General features: G+C 48.4%; 1 protein-coding gene across 8 annotated transcripts in view; it reads left to right on the top strand.

Annotated features, from left to right (window-relative positions):
- The window catches only part of AFF3 (ALF transcription elongation factor 3), a 243,119-nt gene that overhangs the window by 196,170 nt on the left and 27,838 nt on the right, over nt 1-19,111 (top strand). The gene's annotated exons all lie outside the window — the stretch shown is intronic.

Genomic DNA, 19,111 nt, shown 5'->3' with positions numbered 1-19,111 from the left:
CCTAAGAACAAAACATGACACAAAAGATTGTTACCAGGTCTCTCTACCTTTTTAAAACAGACACACACAAAGCTCCAATTTTTATTGGAGCATCAGCACTGGGGAAAGAGGTATATAACCTAGTTCTGTGCAAAAGTAGCCTCCCAAAATTTTCAGAAGGGAAAATTGGGAAAGGGAAGAATTTTGCTATTGTACTATTTAAAAAAATGTTCCAGGACACTTCTTCATAGCAAGAGAGGATGGATTCCATCTTCTAATGAGAGGGCAGTTGGAGAGAGATTAAATCCAAATACCTTGAAATCACAATCTGGATTAATAAAGCTCTCAAAATACACAAACTGCAGTTTATTTCGCAGTCTCTTGTTGCTTTGGTTATGATTCTTATATGATGAACAAATGTGCCATTGTGTCTTTTTAAATGAAATAAGAGATCTATCTTAAAATCTTTAAACTACTGCTTCAGGATGAATTAGGAGATCATTGATACTTACAGACAGGTTTCTATTGTGGGATGGTGCTCCTTAAGTGTGCAAGGGTAGTTTTTGTTTTTGTTTACAAAATCCACACAATGCTGTTGGCACCAAAATACCAGGTTGCATTTTACCTTCTCTTAAGGTTAAAAAACCAAAAGCAACTTTGTGGCCAGTAAGCTGTTTGCAATATTGTCAACGACCCATTTGCTAAGGGTTGGCCCTACTGTTAGGCAAAGCGGGGCAACTGCCTCAGGCTGCAGATGCTGAGGGACAACAATGGTAGCTCGCTGACTGTTTCTCTGGAGCCCCCGTTCATTCCCTTCTATTGGAGGATAGAGCTATTTGCCTGTTCTGCACCCACCAAAACTAGCTAGCTACCTAACCATGCACTGGAGGATGCTATGCAAAGTAGGATTCAACTGTCAGTCCTGTCAGCTTCTGCATGTGGAAAGTCCTTCACCTTGGGCAGAAAAATATATTGAGCCACCACTACATTTGCAATTTAAGCTCCTGTCTGAAAGCACCCCATGTCACTCAGAGATACAAAACTCAGAGTATAGTGGTACCTCAGGGTAAGAACTTAATTTGTTCTGGAAGTCCGTTCTTAACCTGAGGTACCACTTTAGCTTAATGGGGCCTCCCGCTGCCGCCGCGCCACCGGAGCGCGATTTCTGTTCTCATCCTGAAGCAAAGTTCTTAACCTGAGGTACTATTTCTGGGTTAGCGGAGTTTGTAACCTAAAGCGTCTGTAACCTGAAGTGTCTGTAACCCAAGGTACCACTGTAAATGGTCTCTACTGGGGCCTAAGCAAACATGTCTAACAACTGGCATGTGGGTTCAATAGCATGCAAGTTTCTCCTCTGTCCATGTCCATAGGACCTGAGTGCTTCCTTCCCTTACTCCTTCTGGAGTGCAAAGCATGACGATAAGAAAAGGGTGCACTCAAATGTCCATCTCTCCTTCTAGTCTGGCTCCTACAAAATCTTCATGGCTGGCTGCTATGCCTTGCAAACATTTTTGCACCTCTGGTGGCAGTGCTCTGATCATTGCATCTTTTACTTATTTACATTTATCCTTCTCAGTTCAAAGCCCCCCCCCTTTTTTTTTTATTCCGCCATAATATTCATGGCTACCTTTGAACCACAGCAGATAACATTAGGTTGCATGCCTGGGGTGTTTGTTACCTGTTTATGTACATTACTTGATACAATCTGCTTTAATGATGAACCACGGTATCCTTCACATTACCTACTTCAGTCATCACCTCATTGATTGCTAGTTCTTTAACAAGGTTGTGCAAATCATTTAATGTAACAGAATCAGAATCAAGTTCATACACAAGATCACCCCTTCCCGTTTTCTCTCAGTTAATCCAGAGTAACTACAAACACCATCAATATATATACAGTGGTACCTCGGGTTCAGTACTTAATTCGTTCCGCAGGTCCGTTCTTAACCTGAAACTGTTCTTAACCTGAAGCACCACTTTAGCTAATGGGGCCGCCTGCTGCTGCTATGCCGCCGGAGCACGATTTCTGTTCTCATCCTGAAGCAAAGTTCTTAACCCGAGGTACTGTTTCTGGGTTAGCGGAGTTTGTAACCTGAAGTGTATGTAACCTGAAGCGTATGTAACCCGAGGTATCACTGTACACACACACACACACACACACACACACACCGAGTGGTACCTCGGGTTACAGAGGCTTCAGGTTACAGATGCTTCAGGTTCAGGTTATAGACTCCGCTAACGCAGAAATAGTACCTCGGGTTAAGAACTTTGCTTCAGGATGAGAACAGAAATTGTGCGGCGGCAGCGGGACGCCCCATTAGCTAAAGTGGTATCTCAGGTTAAGAACAGTTTCAGGTTAAGAACGGACCTCCAGAACGAATTAAGTTCTTAACCCAAGGTACCACTGTACACACACACACACACACACACACACACACACACTGCTTTTTAAAAAAAAATGTTTAGGGGTACTCTCATTGTCCTACACATATTGAAAGATTCACAAAATGTTTAGGGGTATGTGTCCCTCTGCCCCCCCCCAAAAGCACTGTGTGTGTGTGTGTGTGTTTTTTTGTGTGTGTGTGTGTTTGTGTGTGTGTGTGTGTGTGTGTGTGTGTGTGTAAGTGTAAAACTATTCCCACATGAAAATACATTGAAGGATGGGGATAAATTCACACTTGAGAGTACAGAGGGAAGTTAAAATGTGTTGGTGGTTAGCCTAGCTCCATTACATTATCCTGAGCGTGTGCCCTGAGTCTTTATGCAGTACACATATAATGATCTTCCCAAAATAGCAATTGTAGCTCTCACATTACATCTGGAGATGCAGATATAATTTATGGGAATGCACCTGTGTCTTTGAAGCGGAAAGTGAGAAGTAGCCTTGGGCATGCTGTCTTCAGCGGCTTCTGAGTAATTAGAAGATAATTATTGGATATGACATCTTTTACTTTGTTGTTTTTGTCCAGGTTTTCTTTTAAAAGAAATTGGCACATTTATATTTTAAGTAGCTTCGAACCAATGCCGTCACAACATCAAGCCATATTAGAACATGTGAATTGTCAAAGCAATCTTTTCAGAACTTAATCAGCAAACACCATGGTTTATTAGCATGCTTTCCCTGCATGTTCCCACCCTCCCCCCTGTATTACTAGCTATGCAAGATGCAAATGAAGTATCACACATGGCTTATTCTGAACATCACACTGTAATTAAGTTTGCAGATGGCCGAAAAATAAACAGTGCTTATTCATATAAGACCAATATTGGAAGAGACTTCAAGAGACTGCAAATAATTTCAAATGGATTGGAAGTTTATCCAGAGTTTCTCTAGTGCTAGTATTACTTAACATATGGGCCCTAGATTTCCCTCACAAGGAACCTCCCTAGAGCCCATGTTGCCAGGATTGATACGGGTAGTTATGTCAGGTTCTTACAAGTTAATCACCCATACACAGCCCCTACCTAGGGCTTCATTTGTCCCCCATATCAAATGTGTCCTGGTTTTCGTGTGCCAGTTCATTAGTTACAAATGGGAAATGTGATGGATGCAGTGTGTGTTTGTTTGTTTGTTTGCTTCCTTGCTTTTTAAAAGGTGCTGAGACTCAAGCATGTCTGAAAATCACATTGCCTGCTTTCAAAGGCTATACCGTAATAACAAGAGGTGTATGGAGTACAGTGGTACCTCAGGTTACATACGCTTCAGGTTACAGACTCCGCTAACCCAGAAATAGTGCTTCAGGTTAAGAACTTTGCTTCAGGATGAGAACAGAAATCGTGCTTTGGCGGCGCAGCAGCAGCAGGAGGCCCCATTAGCTAAAGTGGTGCTTCAGGTTAAGTACAGACCTCCGGAACGAATTAAGTACTTAACCCACTGTAATGCAAAACAGGACTAAGAGCTCCTTTATCTTAAATATTTGTGAAGAAGAGAGAACTTCAACAAGTCACGCTTTCCCCCCCTCAGCCCTGGTATGGCAAACTTCGTCTGTCAAAATTCTCTTTTCTACACAACTCCTAAAGGTGCATGAGCTATATTCTCATTTGCATCTGGCTAGGCTAGTGAGGAAGGGGCAGGTAGTGGCTGGTGACAGTAGTGACTGGAGAGCAGAGTGGTGCTGCTGCTTTACCTGCCTTTCCAATGCTAACATCACTGCCGATAACCCAAGATGGCGAGGGGCAATGTTATGTACTGAAGTTCTCACCCTGGGCCAGCAGGGGGATACTGTAGATCGTTTTCACTCAGGTCCACATATGCAAATAAGGGATTGAAGGTGACGTTCAGTGATTGGATAGTTACAGAAAATGGTTACTGTTGCGTTCTAGTGGAGCTCTATATAAGCAGGCTGGTTCTGTTCAGTTCTGTTCTGGCCTGTGAATAAACAAGAGCTATTTGAAGAATTGCTGTGTCGTCTGATATGTTCACCCACAACTTAAGAGGCAAGGCAGCAGAAAGGTCAGTGCGATGTGGCTGCAGTGGCAGGAGTGTCAGACTAACTCCACTGCTGCATATGCACCATAGCCACGTCCCCGCTACCTTGCTCTTTCCCCCTTTCAGTTACCAACAGCAAGCTCCACATTGGTAAGCTAAGTAAGTAATACCACCCCAGCCCATTCTGCCCTGCTGACCGCTACTGGCTAGGAATCTATGATTATTTCAAATCTTCCTGAGGTGAGCATGATGCAGTTTTTGCCCCAAGAAACTACTGATTGTTGCCGTTTTTAAAGAGCACTATTATATTGCTGTTTACAGACCAGTTGTCATACTGATCCTAGGATGAGAACAACAAATGTGTCAACATAATGTGTCAGCATAAGTACATTTAAAGCATGCTTTTGCCAAAAAAAATCCTGAGAACTGTAGTTGACTCCCCACAGAGCTACAGTTGCTAGCATGCTCAGCAAACTACAGTTCCCAGGATTCATTGGGAGGGGAGTCATGTGCTTCAAATGTGCCTTATATGCATAGTGTGTACGCAACCTTACAACACTGAACACAGTTTGACTTACTTGAGGAATATGCTGTGGGCTGGGCTGTTAAATTTGCAAGGCCTTCAATCTCTCTCTCTCTCTCTCTCTCTCTCTCTCTCTCTCTCTCTCTCACACACACACACACACACACACCCCTTGGAAGAAATGTCCAGTTCACCACTGTCTAGCTGTTTCTTTTCCTATTTGAATATCCACTTCCTGTGGAAGCTGGGAAAGAAATTTACTTTTCCAGGCCGATCCTATAAAGAGTTAACTTGCACAGAGCGGGCAGTCTAGCTGCTGAAACTCAGCTGATGCAAGGTCAACGGCAAACACAACCAAGAAAGTCAGAGTTGCTTTATTTTTCTTGTGAGCAGGTCAAATAAAACACTGCTGATGTTCCATTTATCTGGTGTGACAAGCAAACACTTGGCAGCCATTGCAAGCGCACACTGGAATCTGGCACCAGTCTCCTGGCCCAGCTGTCAGCCTGCTGACTAATCACTTCATCCTGAAGTTAATGCAGCTCTAGGTTTTTAACACTCTTTCATCTCACATACCCAGGCGCTCAGTCCTTGGAGAGAGCTATTTACTCTGGTAATGCAGTTATTAATTATAATTTCCCCCCCCCTCCGTTTTTGGCAGTAGGCTACTTGCATTAATTCTTTTCTTCAGTGTTTCTCTAATGTTTACAATCGTCGTTGCAGGTGGGGAGTTATTTTGACACTGCTTCTTCAACTTATCAGCAAGCTGTAATGGAAAGCTCCAAAAAAATATTAGATTGGATTTCCTTAGCTTTGTGTGTATGAGAGAGAGAGAGCGTGCGGGAGAGAGAGAGAGAGAGAGAGAGCTTGTTAAGGTTTTATTTTTAGCATTGTGCTCAGGGATTTAATTAATTAATTATTTATTTTAGCTAGCATAATATTGTAGCAATTAGACTCTTAAGCACTATGCAGCACGCACCTGGTTTTTGTTTGGAAGGCTATTTTGCCTTAGGTTTGCATTATTGGATGGTACTTGCAGTTCTGTCAGCATAAATAGCATCTCTCTCCCAAGGACAGAGTTTAAGATGTAGGTGTAGCCTGCAAACTCTCTCTTTTTTTGGCAGCAGCCGCTTCAATTGTTGTGCTCGTAAAGGTGGCACTGTAAATATACTATTATTGGGGGAAATGTTATAGCAGAACGATGCCATGTAGCCCAGTCTTAAATATTTTCTGGTATAAGACCCTTTTCCCACCCACCACCCACTTCTACTGAGTTCGACCGAGTAGGAACTGGAGAATAAACCTTTTCTGTAGGGACATCCCAGTTGTGAAATGCCCTCTCTCTGCCTCTGTACAGTGGTACCTCGGGTTACATGCTGTCAGGGGTTCAGGAGCAGAGGCAAGGGCAAGGGAGGAAACAGAGAGCGAGGGGGAGGAGGCAGAAGAAAAGATGAGTGATGACGACGACCCGAGATCTCCGAGTCTTTCCAGTGAATCAGAAGATTCACAGAAAGGAGCACCAGTGGCCAGGGCAAGGGGGGAGCCTAGGGGGACACCCCAGGAAGATAGAGCCAGAGGGGACTCAGAGGGGAGCAGTTGGAAATTGGGACCAGCGTCACCGCCAGAGAGCAGGGAAGAGGAAGGGCGCCAGGGATCAAGCGCTGGCAGCTCACAACAGGGGGGAGGGCACGAGTCAGGAGTGGCCACACCTCCATCGGGGAGCGAAGAAACGGTCAGACGGAAGGTGGAAGGTTGGGCGCGCGCGCCAAGTTCAAATGCACAGGAAAGTGGCGCAGTAGGCAGCCCGGAAAGGGAGCCAGGTCCTAAAGCCCGCCGAAAGGAGGGAGAAGAGTCAGGGGGGTCAGCGTCAGCGTCAGAGGAATCCCGGAAGGAAGAGACCCCGGGGGGCAGAGGGACCCAGAGAAGAACAGTCAGGCGGAAAAGGTGGAGCAAGGCTAGGATATTAAGTTGGTGTACAAGGGGCGGAGACTCAGATGGAGCTTCGCCGATCTAACCATTAGACGTAGGGTTGCACGCAGCAGCTTGAGAATGGAAACTGTAACTCAATAAAGACTTTTATTTAATGATCGCTGGCTAGCGTGATCCTCTGTGAGCTAGGATCTGGAAGCAACTCTGACAGTAAGCTCCATCTCCTTATAATTGTGGGCATCTACAGCCTCGCGGAGAGGAGAGAAAGCGGGTGCCTACTAGCGAGCTCACGAACGGCAGACAACATGACGGCCGAACAGCAGATAGCAGAACTCAGAGAAGCAGTGTCGCGACTGAATGCCGAGGCTCTTGCATCCAGGAAGAGAGAGGAGGACGCAGCTGCCGCCTACAGGGATCTCCAGGTCAGGTTGGAAGTGCTTACGAAGCAAGGGCAAGTGACACCCAAACCGGAGGGGATTGGGTTGGGGAGACGAACAGGCGGTCTGGTCTCTCACTTCGATGGGAATTTGCAACAGTACCCCAACTTTAGAGCAGATGTAATGTGTGCACTGCAACTGCTGAACAAAGACTTTAGAGATGAGCAAGAGAAGGTGGGATTCATCATGTCCCATTTGCATGGAGATGCTAAAGCATGGCTGCGCAATTTGTGGAGAGATAAGGATCCGGCGCTCCAAAATGCGGATGCCTTTATTAAAGCGATGGATGGGTGCTTTTTATCAAGCATTGACGTGGATCTTGCTCGGCAGCAGATACATGGACTGAAGCAAGGGAGGGCCAGCGTAAGGCAGTACCATGCCCGCTTTTTCGCTTTGGTCAGTGCTCTGGAATGGGACAGAGATTCGGCTCCTGTAAGAGACCTGTTTTGGGAGGGATTGCACGGCTCGGTTAAAGATGAAATTGCGAGAGGGGAGAGACCCCGGACCACGCAGGAGATCGTTCAGAGGGCGCTGGCGGTGGGGGTGCGGCTGGAAGAACGTCCGTGGAGCAGTGGCGAAGGGCGTGGAGGGCGCGAACCAGCCAGGGGCTCCTCATTCCTTCCCAGAGAAGCAGCGCGTGCGCAATCCACGCCTCCGCCAGGAGGAGGAGCGGAACCTATGGAGGTTGGAGGTGCAAGGGCTCAGTCAGCAGCCAGAGCCCTAGCACCGGCAGCAGTGAAAGCGAAGCCTCCTAGAGGGAACAGGAAGTGTTACATCTGCGATGATCCACAGCATATGGCGAAAGAGTGTCCCCAGAGGCTCCACAAGCACACTGCAGCCTCAGCAATGGTAACTGCAGCAACGCAGCAAGGACAACCACAGCAGGGAAACGACGGAGTCTGGTTGGAGGAAGAGGCACTGGGGCCCAGCCAGACGTGTCAGTGAAGCAGTCCCCAGAGATTTTACAGCCCATGGATCCCCTCCCGCCCAAACCGGTAGTGAGGCTCACCGCGTCGCTCCAGCTGCCCAATGGAATCACCATGGACGTGCCAATCACCATTGACTCCGGAAGCAATGCGGACTTTATAGGGCAGGACTTTGTCGACCGGCACGCTATACAGTTGCTGCCTGCCACGCTGCCCCTGCAGGTTGTCACGGTGGATGGCAGGGAGCTGCTAGGGGGGCAAGTGGTGAAGCAGACGCCACCAATGGTGATGCGACTTGGGAATCACAGGGAACTCATCAGCTTCAATGTCACTCAACTATCGGACACGCCCATTGTATTGGGCATGAGTTGGCTGGACAAGCACAGCCCGACGCTGGCTTGGTACCAGAGGCAGCTGACCTTCGGCTCTTCCTTTTGCGCTGAACACTGCATCGTGCCCAGGCAGGAAGGAGGGGAAGAGGAGTCACAGCTGCAGCTAGGCACGCTGCAAGCGGTTCCCCACAAGTACGCAGAATTTTTGGAGGTTTTCTGCGAGAAGGAGGCAGACAGGCTACCCCCCCACAGACCATATGACTGCAAAATTGACCTGCTGCCGGGGGCGGCGCTGCCCAAAGGGAAGCTGTATTCCATGTCTGAGGACGAACTGCAGGAACTCAAAGAGTTCATAGATCATAATTTGGAGCGCGGTTTCATCCGAGAGTCCAAGGCAGCGGGGGGCAGTCCGGTATTCTTTGTTAAGAAGCGGGACACACCCCAAAAAAGACTTGTAGTGGACTTTCGCATCTTGAACAGTGTGACCAAGCCATCGGACTTCCCCATGCCCCGAATCGACGACCTCCTCGCAAAGGTACGGAAGGGCAGAGTGTTCACCAAGTTGGACCTGCGAGGGGCATACAACCTCATTCGCATGCGGGAAGGAGATGAGTGGAAGACAGCCATGTTCACGCCCCTGGGCACCTACGAATATAGAGTTATGCCTTTTGGATTGCAAAATGGCTCCCACGTTTTTCAAGCTTTCATGCATCACGTGTTGGCGGGGCTCCTCTACAAGACGTGCGTCTGTTTCTTGGATGACATCCTGATCTTTTCGGAATCGCAGCAGGAGCATGACAGACACGTCAAGGAAGTGCTGAGCAGGCTACAGCAACATAGGCTTTACGCCAAGCTGGAGAAGTGCCAATTCGACGTGACGGAGGTGGATTTCCTGGGCTACAAGTTGTCTGATAAAGGGCTCGCCATGGACAGCGCCAAGGTCCGAGCAGTGTTGGATTGGAAAAGCCCACGCAACCGGAAGGAGGTCCAACGGTTTGTCGGCTTCGCGAACTTCTATCGCAAGTTTATCAAAGGCTTTGCGATGCAGACAGCGGCCATCACGGACACGCTCAGCTCCAAGAAAAAGAAGTTCATCTGGACAGAGCAGGCGGAGCAGTCCTTTCAGGCACTCAAGCGTCTCTTCGCGTCGGAAGAGCAGCTGCTTCATGTCAACCCCAGCAGGCCGATGAGGGTGGAGACAGACGCTTCGGACAGAGCCGTGGGAGCAGTCCTGCTGCAGAAAGACCCGCAGGGGGTTTGGAGGCCGGGAGCGTTTTACTCAAGGAAGCTCAGCAAGTCCGAAAAGAACTACACCATCTGGGACAGGGAGTTGCTGGCCATTCATGCAGCGTTCAAAGCGTGGAGGCACTTCCTGATCGGCGCCAAGCACACGGTGCAGGTCTGCACGGACCACAAGAATCTAGAGCACTGGCGCACGGCACAGTTCCTGAACCAGAGGCAGATACGTTGGGCTGAGTTCTTTGCGAATTTCGACTTCCGAATAGAGTATGTCCCGGGGGACACCAACATCATGGCGGATGCTCTCTCCCGTAAGCCACAGTATCTGGAGGAGGCAACGCCAGCGGCCGCCATGCACATCTTCGCACCGACAGTGTGGGCGTGCGCGGCGGCAACAGTTGACCTGGATGCGGTGCGACGAGCGTTGCAGGATGACTCCTTCGCGCAAGCAAAGATGGCAGAGGTGCACAGGGGCACGGCAGCGACCGACGAGTTCCAGCTGCGAGATGGTTTGCTCATCCGTAAAGGGGCCATCTACGTGCCGGGAGACGAACTTCGCGCCAAGGTACTGCAGCAGCTGCACGACGCGCCCACTGCCGGGCACTTTGGCAAGGAGAAGACGGTGGAATTAGTAGCCAGAGACTTCTGGTGGCCCGGAATGAGAGGGGAAGTCGCGGACTACGTGGCGAGGTGTGACACCTGCCAGAGGTCCAAACCAGTGCACAGACCGCCGGCCGGACTGCTGGAACCGCTGCAAACTCCGTTCGAACCATGGGAGAGAGTGGCCCTGGACTTTGTCACGGATCTGCCCAGCTCGAGGGGCAAGACGGCTGTGCTGGTGGTGGTGGATTTGTTCTCCAAGATGGCACATTTCATTCCGTGTGCGAAGGTGGCCACGGCGGAACAAACCGCCAAACTGTTCATAGACCACGTGTTCAAGGTTCACGGTCTGCCGCGGTCTATTCTGTCCGACCGAGGGCGACAGTTCATCTCGAACTTCTGGCAGAGGCTGATGGGCTTCCTGAACGTCAAGATCAACCTGGCGTCGGCTAGACACCCGCAGACCAACGGGCAAGCGGAGCGGGTCAATGCCATCATGCAGCAGTACCTGAGATGTTATGCGAATCAACAGCCTGCGACGTGGGTGGATTACCTGCCTCTCGCCGAGTTCGCCTACAACAACACGAAGCACGTGTCCACGGGGGTCACGCCGTTCTTCGCCATCAACGGGAGGCACCCTAGAACCTTCCCGGGACTGGAAAGAATGGGGGAGGGGGAGCCGCAGACAGCAGATGCGTTCGCGTCGGAGTTGCAGGAGGTCCACGATCAGCTGCGGCGGCACCTGGAGCTGGCTAAACACGCATACAAGGTACAAGCGGACAAACACAGAAGGGTTGGCGAAGAGATCCATGTGGGAGACTGGGTCTGGTTAGCAGCCCACGCAGTGCCGGCCAGGTCGTTGGCGAAGAAGAAACTAGGGCATAAACAACTGGGGCCCTACCAAGTCGAAGAACAGGTCAACCCGGTGGCTTTCAGGCTGGCTCTTCCGGAGGGTTCCAGAATGCATCCGGTGTTCCACAGATCGGTGCTCACTCCCTACAAGGCACCTCACAGGTTTCAGGAACCAGGAACGGCACCGGGTCCGCTCCGAGAGAGAACCGGGCAAGGGGGAGTGGCACAGGAGGAGCGCATCAACGAAGTCACGGAGATTTTGGACTCCAGATGGGGGGAAGAGGGGGTAGAATACCTTCTCGCCAAGGAGGGCACCCCGGCCAGTGCCAACAGCTGGGTGCCGGGCTACGCTTTAGACGAACCTCTGCTCAAAGAAGAGTTTCATGCCCTCTTCCCACATAGGCCAATGCCAGCAGACTTTTTCGACGACTGGCTTTTCACGCCCACGCTTTCAGCCAGCACGTTCCGGGGGTTCGACTCGGACGAGGAACCGACACGAGACGCCCGTTCCCCGGAGGGGTCACCCTCGGGATCTGCTTCAGAACCCTCGTATTGGTGGGATGATCGACCAGAGGAGCAGTTCCGCAGAAGGTGGCTGGAGGGTCCAGGACGAGCAACGTCTCCAGAAGGCAACGAGGGAGAGACGGACATGGACGTTTTCGGGGACGACCCGGGTTTCGAGCACGGCGGCACAGAGATGGAAGCGGAGGTGACCGTCGTCAACGAGAGCAGGGAGGAAGAACCGGAAGACTTCGGATGGCGGCCCGCCACGGGAAGCGAACTGTATCCGACATTCGTCCCCCTGACACGGCAGCACCCAGATCCCGCACCGGAAGGAGGGGAGGGGGGAAGAGGGGGCTTCGAGGGGGGGATGGATGTCAGGGGTTCAGGAGCAGAGGCAAGGGCAAGGGAGGAAACAGAGAGCGAGGGGGAGGAGGCAGAAGAAAAGATGAGTGATGACGACGACCCGAGATCTCTGAGTCTTTCCAGTGAATCAGAAGATTCACAGAAAGGAGCACCAGTGGCCAGGGCAAGGGGGGAGCCTAGGGGGACACCCCAGGAAGATAGAGCCAGAGGGGACTCAGAGGGGAGCAGTTGGAAATCGGGACCAGCGTCACCGCCAGAGAGCAGGGAAGAGGAAGGGCGCCAGGGATCAAGCGCTGGCAGCTCACAACAGGGGGGAGGGCACGAGTCAGGAGTGGCCACACCTCCATCGGGGAGCGAAGAAACGGTCAGACGGAAGGTGGAAGGTTGGGCGCGCGCGCCAAGTTCAAATGCACAGGAAAGTGGCGCAGTAGGCAGCCCGGAAAGGGAGCCAGGTCCTAAAGCCCGCCGAAAGGAGGGAGAAGAGTCAGGGGGGTCAGCGTCAGCGTCAGAGGAATCCCGGAAGGAAGAGACCCCGGGGGGCAGAGGGACCCAGAGAAGAACAGTCAGGCGGAAAAGGTGGAGCAAGGCTAGGATATTAAGTTGGTGTACAAGGGGCGGAGACTCAGATGGAGCTTCGCCGATCTAACCATTAGACGTAGGGTTGCACGCAGCAGCTTGAGAATGGAAACTGTAACTCAATAAAGACTTTTATTTAATGATCGCTGGCTAGCGTGATCCTCTGTGAGCTAGGATCTGGAAGCAACTCTGACACATGCGCTTCAGGTTACATACGCTTCTGGTTACACACTCCACTAACGCAGAAATAGTGCTTCAGGTTAAGAACTTTGCTTCAGTATAAGAGTAGAAATCGGGCTCTGGCGGCACGGCAGCAGCAGGAGGCCCCATTAGCTAAAGTGGTGCTTCAGGTTAAGAACAGTTTCAGGTTAAGAACGGACCTCCAGAACGAATTAAGTACTTAACCTGAGGTACCACTGTATACCCAATGCCTGCAATTCTTGTTTTTATTATTAATTCAATTTTTACCCTGTCCTTCCTCTCAGAGGAGCCCAGGGTGGTCATACTAGCTACAGAAGTACCACAGCATAATTTAAACATTTACAAAAAATTAAAGCAACTAAAAGTACATTGTTGGTATATATACAGCAGTTTCCAAGCTCATGGCTTTCTGGTGCCAAGCATTCCAGTTCCTTGTATTTTTATCCACCCCATGCTTTTGGCGATGTATGGCTGCTGTTTATGGACACTTCTGTTAGTATTTTATCCAGATTCTTTGCTTTCCATGGCTCTGGTTTGAAATGTGGTTTATTTGATTATGTATTTTACATTTTTATTTAAAAAGATTGTAAGGCACCACGGACATTTTATGGAGAGGCAGGGTATAAATGAAATTTCCAGAGCTCTCACTCATCAGGGCTCCCATTTTTAGTATAATTTCCAATTCCGGTAAGGTTGAAAAATATTCTTGTTTCCTCAAGACTTCAGAAGATGCCCAAGAAAATTGGCAGGAAACAAAAGTAATATTTAGTTACCTGGTTCACTCTAGGACATTCGTTTTCGGGATAGTACCTCTAAATTCCACAAGAACCAGGGCTCTTTCACCCCTTCAATAGGAATTTTGACACATGGTGCTTCTCACAGTGCTGTGTGAGAGAAAAGTTTGTATGCTGAAATCCTGTTGTCTTCTTTTGCTCACCCCTGACTATTAAAGTTCAAGTGCATTTGTTCAAAGGAGCCTGGCAGGCCATAGAATGCATAATGTTTCAAAATCTAAATGACACTTTTAGTCATCTGACTTTCAGTGAAAGCAATTGGGAAGTAAGAGTTTTAAAATCTGATCATCACCACCACCATAGGATTCAGGTTTATCTGCCACACGGGCACAATCCTTTCTTGTCTTGGCACTAGGGATGGAGGAGAAATTTTTTATTTTGTTCACGTTTTAATGAAAAAAAAACTCCTTAATTCACGCAGTTCAGTCCAATGTGCAAAATGAAACATGATCACCATTCAAATTTTGCACTTGTCCAACTTTTGTGAAGCAGTTCTCTGACTGAACATGGTGAACCAAAACTGTATTATGTTAGGGGAAATTCCATGGAAAAATATTTATATTAGTCAAAACAGCATACAAACATGTGCATATTAGGGAGAAATTCACACTAAAAATGCTGGTGTATTTTTGTTAAGGATTTATTTATTTATTTATTTGAAACTCCCAAAATTGCTGCATAAATGTGGAGTGCTGGATTTAGGACTGGAACAACGAGAAACTGAGGGAAACCAAAATCATCCCTCCTTTGAACTTATGATCAAACGAGGGCCAGAAAATGGAGCTGCAAAGAATTGTGAGGATGCATGAAGAGAAATTAAAACCATGCTGTTGGGTCCTTTGGGGCAGTTATTCCTCCCATCGGATACATTATGCCATAAGTAAACTATAAGGTCAGTGAAGCACTCCTTTCTGATTTGGGTAATGACTTTTTTTCTGTCCAATCTGCAGAGGGATGTCATTTAAGTTCTTAGTTCTGAGTGGGGTGAAAGGGACTTGTCACCTTCTGTGACAGGTATGGGAGATAATGTGGGAGTTACGGTTTGGTGAGCACCCTGAGGCCCCCTTGAAGGGGGAGGATGTATCTAGAACAGGGGTCAGCAAACTTTTTCAGCAGGGGGCCAGTCCATTTTTCCTCAGACCTTGTGGGGGGGTGGACTATATTTTGAAAAGGAAGAAGAATGAATTCCTATGCCCCACAAATAACCCAGAGATGCATTTACATAAAAGCACACATTCTATTCATGTAAAAACACCAGGCAGGCCCCACAAATAACCCAGAGATGCATTTTAAATAAAAGGACACATTCTACTCAGGTAAAAACATGCTGATTCCCGGACCATCCGTGAGCCGGATTTAGAAGGCGATTGGGCCGGATCCGGCCCCTGGGCCTTAGTTTGCCTACCCATGATGTAGAACATGCATGCCTTCAGGGCTGTGGGACTCAGTGGCACAGTTAAGGAGCACCTTTGGGGCCTACCTGTAACATCTGACTGGAGTTGTTGAGCTCCAGAAAGGGATGGAGCATTAATGCCTCCCCAGTCACCTGAAAGGGTGGGGCATCATCATCATCATTTATTATTTATACCCCGCCATCTGGCTGGGCTTCCCCAGCCACTCTGGGAAGCTCCCAACAGAATATTAATAAAAATAATAAAGCGATAAAACATCTACCATTAAAAACTTCCCTAAACAGGGCTGCATTCAGATGTCTTCTAAAAGTCAGATAGTTGTTTATTTCCTTGACATCTGATGGGAGGGCGTTCCACAGGGCGGGTGCCACTACCGAGAAGGCCCTCTGCCTGGTTCCCTGTAACCTCACTTCTTGCAGTGAGGGAACCAGCAGAAGACCCTCGGGCAGAACAGTAGGGGGTAGAGGATGGGCTACTCCTGGTCATTGGCAGTGTTGGCTCACCCACAGTTTTTGTTATTCATTAGATTTCACACCTTGTTCCCCTATACAGATTGAAATGTTTAAATAAATGTGGCCCAGTTCACCCAACCTTCTGTATCTTGCCTTATTTTCCTGTGTGGCAAGGGCACTGGTTTCCAGGGCTTGGGCACTATGTCCCCGTCCCCCCGGTCTTTTTTTTGGGGGGGGGGAAGGGGCCAGTCCCCCTCAATGTTCAGAGCCCCCCTCCCCAGCAACATCAGGACATCATGCAGCTATGCGCCAGGCCCCTCAATGCTCTGGAGAAAGTGGCGCCTCCGCTGTGTGGTCACAAGGTGCAAATGAACTAGGAAAAAAGAAAAAAGTGTAACACTGTGAGGGAAAATAAAGCTCCTATATCCACTGGGAAATTAGATGAAATGCATGAATAGTCTGTGTTAGTTTTCTTAAATTGGATGTAGGGATGCTAAAAGATGGATCTCATTGGGCAAGAGGAATTTGGCTGTCAAAAGGTCAGTGCCGTTTTGTGTAACTCACACTGAGGCAGAATATGACAGCATCGCTTAATAAGCCCTCTGTATCTGATTCCAGTGAGAACTCGGCTGCATTCAGTTTTGAGGGGTCCTCCTATCAGAAAAATATGAGCCAATTGTATGTTTAGAAAAGGGCAATAAATATTAACCACAGCCAAAAGATATTGACTTTGGAGAAAAGACATGAAGATCTGGACATGTATAGTTAGGCTTGAGCGATAACAAGAAAGGCAGCGATCGAAAGTACATTTTCTCCCAAGCTCTTTGAAATAAATGAGACAGGTAAATGTGTTTAGGATTGGTGTGTTAAGAGTCATAGCACTTTTCAGATTTGAAAGGTTTCAGTGCTAGCCAGGCAAAGATTTAGGATTGTGGGATAACTGTGTATGGAAATAGACTAAAGATAATAAATTATGTGAAGGTACTGGTGCTAAGCATGAGGGGCATCGCCTGCCAATGATATGTTTTAAACTATTGAGCATTTTCCCCTGGATAAGGTAGGGAGAATGTATTTTTGTCTGAGTAATTTGAAAGCAGTACAGATTATGTGCTAGTCTGTGTAAAAGACTCTTCAACTGCACAGGAAATCAATCGAAAAACTTAAGTGGTCACTTCCTTTCAGACACTCAGGACGATAGCAGTGCATTGAAATATTAAGTCATTGATCATATACACTTTCAAAACATAAAGTTCAAGTAATTTGACTGAGGAAGAATTAATCATGAACTGTAATTAAATGTACAGTATATCCAAGCACTTACAGAGCTATAATGTTGTCATTGGCGGATTATAACTAAATACTTGTGACTAATGAAATCACATTGATTTAATGAATTTGAAAGGGAGGGAATCTAAATTCGCAATCCTAGATGCTTGGAAGGCGAGCGACTTGTCATTCTGTTTGTGAAAGAACTCTGCTATGCAGCTTGGGGCAATACCCTCAGGGCCACCCCCACTGTGCCCTGCCCCCACCTGCTTTTCCTTGCTACCACCAGGTGCTTGCTGCCTCCTCCTGCTTTCCCACCACTGCAACCTTGCATCCCTCCACAGCCATGCTTCCCCGCTGCTGCGGCCCACCCACAGCCTCATTGCCATGCCAATACCACAGCCAACCTGCTGTTGCTCCACGTCTGAATCCTGAGAAGTTGGAGTTGCTGTGGGTTGGTGGTTCCTTGGTCCTGGAATTAGCTGAGTGACCTGTTCTGGAGAGGGTTGCACTTCCCTGAAGGAGCATAGCCTGGGTGTTCTCATTGATTCCACCTTATTGGAGGCATGAGTGGCTGCAGTGTGGCAGAATGCTGCAGCTGGCAAGCAAAGCCCAGGCAAATAAGACTTGTAATAGGGCTTTGGTGGTTGTGGGACCTCAGTTGTGGGATAGTTTCCCCCCTAAAGTTAGCCGGATGATGGCAATGGCTAGTTTATAGTGACATATGGAAACATTCCTCTTCTGCCAGGCGTTCTGAATCTTCAGTACAGTGGTACCTCAGGTTACAGATGGATCAGGTTACAGACGCTTCAGGTTAGAAGAAGAAGAAGAGTTTGGATTTGATATCCCGCTTTATCACTACCGGAAGGAGTCTCAAAGCGGCTAACATTCTCCTTTCCCTTCCTCCCCCACAACAAACACTCTGTGAGGTGAGTGGGGCTGAGAGACTTCAAAGAAGTGTGACTAGCCCAAGGTCACCCAGCAGCTGCATGTGGAGGAGCGGGGAAGTGAACCCGGTTCACCAGATTACAAGACTACCGCTCTTAAACACTATACCACACTGACAGACTCCGCTAACCCAGAAATAGTACCTTAGGTTAAGAACTTTGCTTCAGAATGAGAACAGAAATAGCACCGCCGCGGCGCAGCGGAAGGCCCCATTAGCTAAAGTGGTACCTCGGGTTAAGAACAGTTTCAGGTTAAGAACGGAGCTCCAGAACGAATTAAGTTTGTAACCCGAGGTACCACTGTTCTGGCTTATTTACTGAGAGGGACCAAAGGAGGGATGTTGTATACAGAATTGAACCGTGAATTTCAGGTGCCTTGTTTTTGTGTCATTTTGTATGTTGCGACCTGCCCTGTGATCATTTTGTGATGAAGTTCAGAAACCTTAGCTGGCGCAGTATTCAACAGCCAGGTAGCTTTGAGCATCTAACACCAATCTTGGTCCAACTGCCTTAGCTGCCAGTTAGTTTCTGGGCCCAATTCAAAGTGCTGGTTTTGACCTATAAAGCCTTAAATGGCTCAGGACTGCAATTCCTCAGAGACCACCTATCCTCATATGAACCAGCCCGGACCCGGTGATCTTCATCTGAGGCCCTTATTCATGTGCAACCTCCAGAGGGTGGCAACATGAGAAGTGCCTTTTCTGCAGTGGCTCCCTGTTTGTGGAATGTTCTCCCCCGGGAGGTTCTCCTGGCCCCCTGTTGCATATCTGTAGGTTCCAGGCAAAAACATTCCTCTTCTCCCAGGTCTTTGACTAATTAAACAACCTATGGCCTTTTAAACACTTTGTGTGCATGGTGTGTGTGTTATTGTTTTGTTTGTTACTATGTCACATATTTTTGTCTTTTTATGCTGCAAACCGCCCTGTGATCCTTGGTTGTAGAGCGGTATAAAAATTTAATAAATAGATGTCTGTGTTTGCTGGGCAGCTGCATAAGCATTTTCTAATTCATGGTAGAGCATGTATTTTGCAGGTTCAATCCCTGGTATCTCTGGTTAGGGCTGTGAAAGACTCCAGCCTCAAACCCTGGGAAATTGCCACCACTAGGTGTCAACAAGACTAGATGGACCCTTTGGCTTGACTCGCTTGTTGTGTCACGAATTGCAGTCTTACCTGGCAGATGGCAGGTAGCTGCCACCATTGAGCATAGTAGAAATGGGGCTTTGCTGAAGTGGGTAGCTGGTTTTGGACTGGGAAGCCATGAACGTGCCCACCAGCAACAGACTGGGTTAAAATGCAATTGTTGGCAAGGAAGGACAACTCCTCATCAAAGTGGGAAAGAGGTTAA

This window comes from Podarcis pityusensis, assembly GCF_964106645.2.
Source record: "Podarcis pityusensis genome assembly, chromosome: 4".
Classification (NCBI taxonomy): domain Eukaryota; kingdom Metazoa; phylum Chordata; class Lepidosauria; order Squamata; family Lacertidae; genus Podarcis; species Podarcis pityusensis.
This window is presented reverse-complemented; position numbering and strand designations above follow the sequence as displayed.